Source organism: Gymnoscopelus braueri, assembly GCF_963280865.1.
Source record: "Gymnoscopelus braueri genome assembly, chromosome: 13".
Lineage (NCBI taxonomy): Eukaryota > Metazoa > Chordata > Actinopteri > Myctophiformes > Myctophidae > Gymnoscopelus > Gymnoscopelus braueri.
Window position 1 is genome coordinate 42,799,335 of NC_137615.1, and position 8,103 is coordinate 42,807,437.

Consider the following 8,103-nt stretch of genomic DNA (forward strand, 5'->3'; position numbering starts at 1 on the left):
TTTCACACACACATTCATACACAGACGGCGGTGGAAACCATGCAAGGCACCAACCTGCTCATCGGGAGCAGTAGGGGGTTCAGTGTCTTGCTCAAGGACACTTCGACATGAAGCCAGGAAGAGCCAGGCATCGAATATTCTTTCACTGCTCTTAGTGTGTCACATCATAACCATACATCTCATAGCTTTGTGTTGTCTTTAGCAGGCAGAATCAAGGCAGGCTCAGTGGGCAGTGCAGACAAAGGAACGTGGAATAGTGCAGGAATGTAGTCCTTTGTTGTAGCGCTGATTAATGAGCTGCCCCTATAGACCACAGCTGGAGCTCCTGGCATAACGATCCAGGAGACCCAGTTTGTGTGTGTGCATTTGTGTTGGGCCATGGGACGTGCACGTATGTGTGTGTGTGTGTGTGTGTGTGTGTGTGTGTGTGTGTGTGTGTGTGTGTGTGTGTGTGTGTGTGTGTGTGTGTGGACCGTGGATGGGGGTAATGATATGATATCATATGGTGTATGATGTGTATTTGCGGGATGTATATATGTTTATGGTTGTGTGTGTGTTTTGTGTGAGGGGAGATTGGGGGATGTGTGGTGTGTGGTGTGTGTGTGTGTGTGTGTGTGTGTGTGTGTGTGTGTGTGTGTGTGTGTGTGTGTGTGTGTGTGTGTGTGTGTGTGTGTGTGTGTGTGTGTGTGCGTGGCCTGCGTGTGCATGTTAATTCATGTATGCATAAAGGTCAACATATATATATATATTATATGATGGGAGGGGGGTGCAACATGCACTTGTGCTCCATATTTTCCCTGTAGGACGGGGGAGGTGGGGGGCTTCGCCTCGGCAGAATGTGTTCATGGATGAGATGCTCGCGTTGTTAAGGAAGAGGGTGTCATCCCTCTCTCACTTATACTGCATTTAAATCTCCATGAGTGGATTTGCGCTGGCAGCTCTCGGCTCAATAATGCGGGCTCATCACATCGGAGCCCGAGCCTCTCTTGCATGACTGCCCCGTCGGACGCCGAACACGCCACAAAAATCGATCAGTTGAATAATTGAAACGAGTCGTATGTACCGGCATGCTGGCTGCGAAGGTATAGAATAAACATCCAGATGTCTTTCTTAAACATGCTGGAGTGCTATTGACGTGTGGATGCAGTAGGCTACATACTGTACATTGGCGGCGTGCACACAAACACCAACCATCTGCCAATGTATGGTTGTGTGCCATATGCATTGGTGTGCAAAAGTGCAAATGCACATACTATACATACTTACATGCTGTGTGTGTGTGTGTGTGTGTGTGTGTGTGTGTGTGTGTGTGTGTGTGTGTGTGTGTGTTTGTACTTAAAACGATATGCATACGCACAGGTCGCACGCACGCACGCACGCACGCACGCACGCACGCACGCACGCACGCATGCACGCACACACACACACACACACACACACACACACACACACACACACATACACACTGTATACGTCCCATTGAGTCATTGTGTGTGCATGTGAGCTTTTGCATGCAGGGTACTGTACAGGCGTTTCCGTGGTAACAAATTCACAATACTTTGTGCTGCATGTTTTCCCCACCTCTTTGCACCCCTCTTTCTTTCTTTCTTTCTTTCTTTCTTTCTTTCTTTCTTTCTTTCTTTCTTTCTTTCTTTCTGTCTTTCTGTCTTTCTGTCTTCCCCGTCCTCCTTTACTTTCCTCTCCCTTCTCCCTCTGTTCTCTCTGCACATCAGTCAGAGAGCTAGTTGGGGGGTAGGAGGTGGGGTGGGGGGGGTCTTAGGGCCAGCAGGTCGGAAAGAGGGGGATGGAGAGAGAGAGAGAGAGAGAGAGAGAGAGAGAGAGAGAGAGAGAGAGAGAGAGAGAGAGAGAGAGAGGTAGAGAGGTAGAGATGCAACGGGGCAGGATAGCTAGGAGCAGGAGGAGAGTAGACCCAGGGGAACGGGGGGAACATCCAATGTGCTGTAAACCGTAACGGCCTAATAACGGGCAGATTTCTCATTTCCACGGTACCGGGGTCGTATCTCATCTCCTCCGCTGTGACAATCCCACTGAGGGCTGTATAGGAGCCGCCCGGCCCCGGCGTGGCTGATGCTATACACGCCGCCTCGCAGCCCTGGAGGGGAGAGAGGTCTACGCAGGGAGAGGTGCATTTAACTGAAGTCTGCTTTAGGGCCCCTGTCATTCATTTTGATGGTGTTCCCTCTGCACATAATCCCTGTTCCCTCTCGTTCCTTTTCCTGCATGAATGATGCTTTGGCTTTGGGCGGCATTTCCCCTTGCTGTATACAGTAGAAAATAAAATAAAATAAAAAGTGGTGTAATATAACATAAATATTAATATAACTCAGAGAGTGCATATCTTTGGTTACATTTGAAAACTCTCAGTTAGAAATGTATAATACAGAGGAGCATCTCACTGATGGTTGTCTCAGTCCCCCCCCCCCATAGCATCTCACTGATTGGCTGTCTCAGTCGTCGTCCCCCAGTCGTCCCCCGCAAGAATGCATGGAGAGTAACACTGAGGCTGGTCCCTATTGCTTTCTTTACCAATCATGTGCTTGTATATTATGCATAGCCTCTCTCTGATTCGCTATACTGATGTTGATGTTGAATCATTGAACCTTATGGGTGATGTATCTTTATTTGATGACAAATGTCCTTTGGAACTAGTTAAAGAGGGTGCTTCCAATAGGCTTCTCTTCACCAAAGGGTAACTACTTAGAGAGACAACCACCTAGTACATTCTAACAACTGCCAATCCACACCCTAAATGTTTAGTTGTGTTCAACATATGTTCAGGAGTAGAGACCACCCTCTGCTTATCACGGTCACTCCCCATTCTCAATCACTTCCCTATCTACTACACTTGCCTCCACTCACCACAGCCAATCCAGTTGCAATCATCTCAGTACATCTCTCAGCTGACATGTGAGTTCTGCTGCACGACAGACCAAACGTGGGTTTTGCGCACTGCGCCTGTAGAGCGGCTATTTCTGCAATTCATTGCTTTCAAGTTTTTCGTCCTCCTCCACCCCAACCTCCTCCTTCCTTCTGTCTCTACTTCTCCAGGATTGTGGCTTTCAACTCCTGAGACTACACCCCCACCCTGAGTCTCGCCCTACCTTGGGTTCCTCATCCCTTTCCACATTCATCGCGTTACGTTTCAATACATTGTTAAACTTAAGTAAAGGTGTGATCTCTTTCTAGTGAACATTGAACAACCACTTCGCAAAACTCTGACAACCGCTTGATTCGACCTAGTAACTGTACAACAACACCCTATATCAACCACCTGCAGTAGTAGACTCTAGGAACCACCGTCCTTGATAGTAACAACACTTAAATTCGCAGTAAAGCTTAAGGGCCTGAAAACTGCCTACAGTAACAACCAGCTTGTGCACACATTGAGCACACATAGCAAATACAATGTTAACTCTAACACTAATCATAGCCCTCACTTGGCGACCAACATCTACCAAACCAATGCAACACCAACCACCCTGTACATGTACACAGTCAAATCTGTTAATAACGTTAACCAAATGGACCCGTAAAAGTTCCTATTTTGGTTCCATTTGTACACTCTTATGAGTTAAATTAACAATGAGGATACGTGCAGTGTGTTTTCCATCTGTTTCAACCATGTTAAAGTCCAGTCAATGAATTATTAAGGGAGAGGGCGGTTGATGTGTGGTAAGTGTAAGGGTGGGTAATAGTCATACATAAAGTTGGCTTGTATTGTATGCACCCTGCTGTGCCACAGTTGTATGTAGGTGTATTTTAAAACATCACATGTAGGTCAGATACTGTAGAAGAGGCCTCTGGCTGTATGTAAATGAGCGTGGCTATAGCGACCGCTAGCCTCCCTGAGGTAATGCTGTATTAATGCGGGGCTGGGTGAGGTGGAGACTCCTTCTGGACGGCCAGGCTGCGCCGTTAAGCACTGTTTTGATCTCTTGATTCATTCAAAACCTCTGGGCTCTCCCTTAGCGGCTACACGGTAAACATCCTCAGTCAGTGCTCATTGAGATCTGAGAGAGTACAAATGTGACCAAATGGATTCGTAAAGGTCCATTTGGCTATATTTGTGCATGAGTTACAAATGTGTAAATAAATTACATATGTCTAAATATATAAAACAAACTATGACTATGACAATGCCATTAAAATGAAGCCATAATAAGGAGAGTGCTTGGAGTTTTTCTTGTTCTATATTTTGATGTCTATTTTTATCTCTATCCAAAGAGCACCACAAACATGCTCATTTACTGTATGAGTCTAGGAAGTGCTCTTTCCTAAGCATCATTTAGCCTTACATATAGACGAATCCACAGACACGCTGCCTGTAGCTGCCTGTAGGCGGCCATTGCTGCGGTGTCGCGGTGTAGGAGCGTTGACACCGCAGCTATGGCTGCCTACAGGTAGCGCGTCTGTGGATTTGTCTATATGCCAAGTGTCGAGGTCTGCTCTGAGTGCCATATCTCCCTATGCAGGATTCCCTAAAAACCAGGTGTTTCCCGCCCCATACGCCCTGTGTCACATTGTTGTGTGCCTGATACACATTCACCTTCTCATCAGCTCTTATTGGGTCGTCTTGTCAAGCTAAGGTACAACGAACGTAGATGTTAAAAATGTGTTTCACATCAATATTCAAGTACTACATGCAATTTCAACATAGAATATGACTGATTCCCACACTATTGGTATGCAACTTGGATGGCACGCCTATGGACTTACAAGGCCTTGAGGCTCGTGGCTTGAGGCCGAACAAGCCGCTAGTTGAGTGAGTGCCTGTGGCGAGCAGCCTGCATTGTGTTTTAGTGCAGCAGATAAGAGCAATGTTTTGGGAGAATCGTTCAAATGGTGACACAAGCGTGAAATTTGGTACAAATCATCTCTGGAGGTCACTCTTCGATTTAAGAAACCGGGCAACTTGTAAATCAAAGATGGTGGCCATTTATTTATTTAAGATGGACGCCAAAATTAGACTGTTTTTGCGTTCCAGCAAAGCTTTGCCTATACTTTTGTGAGGTCAATCGCCAAATCACCAAATAGTTACCATTTATAACCATCAAAACATTTTCAAAAACATGCCATACAACTGTGCTCACAGGCAAACTCAGGGATTAAAGCAAAAAAAAATATCTCATGACTGCTGAACATGTATTTTTTTCCCATTTGGTTCTGTTTTCTGCGTCTTCCTCTGTGACTACTGCCACCTGTGTGTCGTCACTCACCGCATCCTTAAACCTCTTCTTTGGCCTTCCTCTTCTCTTACCTAGCAGCGACTGAGCAACATCTTCAGCTACCTTCTCCCAATGTACCCCTCACCCTCATACCTCCTTTTCACATGGCCAAACCATCTCAACCTCACCTCTCTTTCTTTATCTATTACTAATATGTCACAAATAACTCCTGACACATCCGTTCCCTCAAAGTACTCCTTCCATCTTCTCTACACCATCTCTATTCTTTATCAACTTAACCTGTTGCACATCCTTTCCATCTCAGTGCCTCTGAGTGTCCAGCCCATCGGTACAGGTCCTTTCCTCCCTCCTTGGTGTCCAACCCCTCACGCAGCTCCTCATACTCTTTTCCTTAGCCCTCGCCACCTTTCTCTTCACCTTACCCCTCATCTCCTTATACTCCTGCTTACTTTCTTAATCTCTGTGGCATGCCTTTCTTATTTCCTCCCTGAGCTCCACACAGCATTGATCTTTCTATCTTCCGCCATTTGATCTTTTTCTCTGTCTACACAACATCAGCTCCCAGCACTTACCACAGGACTGAAGCTGTGGTGCTACGCCGAGTTGACCGGGATCGAACCCATGACCTTGTCGTCCATAGGCGAGAGCTCTACCAACTGAGCTACCCGGACACAAATGCTCGCTCATCACTCTGTCTGACCTTCTCTTCAACTCAACCTGTTGATATACTCTTCCTTTAGGATTATACCTACCCCATTTCTCCTCTCGTCCACCCCATGATAGAACATGTTTAAAACCCCCCTCCAAAACTCATGGCATTGCCCATTGACATTAACAATCTCTTTTAGAGGTGAGACATGGGGTACAACAAGGTAGCAACATCTATCTATCTATCTATCTATCCATCTATCCATCTATCTATCTATCTATCTATCTATCTATCTATCTATCTATCTATCTATCTATCTATCTATCTATCTATCTATCTATCTATCTATCTAGTGTATCTATCTATCTATCTATCTATCTATCTATCTATCTATCTATCTATCTATCTATCTATCTATCTATCTATCTATCTATCTATCTATCTATCTATCTATCTATCTATCTATCTATCTATCTATAATGGTGACATGTTTACTAATGTGCAAGAAATATAGATATGAATTGAACAATTACCGTAATATTAGATTTTTTGGATGGCCCGGATAAAACCCAGAAGAATGTTGAATGCCAAATGTCATGCTTGTATCACAAAATGAACAATTGTTCCTATTATTTGTTCTACTATTTGAGTGCCTTGTAGTTCAGAAATGTAAACTGCAATACATCCTGCTAAATGTGTGCACACGCACGCACGCACGCACGCACGCACGCACGCACGCACGCACGCACGCACGCACGCACGCACGCACGCACGCACGCACGCACGCACGCACGCACGCACGCACGCACGCACGCACGCACGCACGCACGCACGCACGCACGCACGCACGCACGCGCAGACACACACACACACACACACACACACACACGTCACACACACACACACACACACACACACACACACAAGGAAATAATTGATTGTATCGAAACTACGAACTTGTTTCTTAAGTATTAGCAACGTTAAGACAAGAAAGAGGGGTTGAATTTGAATTACTTAACCTGGGGTTCCACATCGCTACACTTGGTCTATCAATAAATGTATGAAATCTCTGTGTTCATGTCAAGGTGCAAATTTGTCCATAATGTGTTCCAATAAAATGTCTATGTATTTGCCAGTGAATCACTGTGTTTACTTATTTCTATCCATAATAATAAATGTTTCCCTTGAAAGAAAAATCCGGCACTATCCACAATTTTTTGAGGGAGCAAAATAGTTAACTGTATCGATTTTAAATCATGAATCGTAATCGTATAGTATCGTTATAAATGAGATATCCTCCATGTATCGTGTCGTCAACCGTGTATCGCTATCGTTATGGCTGTTAAAACGTATCATTGCACCCCTAAGAGATACATTTATTGATCCTTGAGGGATATTCAGGTGTCATCATCGAGGAGTTAGGGTTCCACCAGGAACACCCGATCAATAGCACTGTATCATTAACCCACATGCACACTATTTACTATCATTGTGGAGACAACCTATAATCACATTTTCATTTTGATTGATTGATTGAATATTGTATTAACAGTTTGCAAAAAGTGCAGAGGTACAGTTATACAATAATGCTAAAAGGATAACACAAAAAGGCCTTGTTTTCCATTGTGGTCCTAATGTGTTCAATTCATCGAGTACAATACTGAGTACAATACTGTACAAGAAATAATCAATACTAGGAGCAGTAAAAGTATATTTACAGAAAAACAGTGGGGGTGGGGGGACGGGCAAATTGCAGACAGGTGCTCTTTTATGGTGGTTTTGAAGGCGGGTATGATGGCTGGTGGTATAGGGCATTCCATATTTTGGTGGTATAACAGAATGAATTCATCCCATATTATTATCATTAGCCTATTATTCTTGCAATTTGCCATCTCCTGCTTGTCCATTAAAGTGACTATAGTTCCCTCACGGTGACCAGAATTTTTGTTTTGGTCCCCACAAATATAGTGAAATACAGATGCACACACACACACACACACACACACACACACACACACACACACACACACACACACACACACACACACACACACACACACACACACACCTTTCTTCTCACACATGCCCCTCTCCCCTCCATCTCCTCCTGGTGGTGAGATAACCCCCTCCTCCTCTGGACTGGTGTCCTCTACCTCTCTACCTCTCTACCTCTCCCCCCTCTCTCTCTCTCTCTCTCTCTCTCCTCTCCTCTCTCTCTCTCTCTCTCTCTCTCTCTCCTCTCTCTCT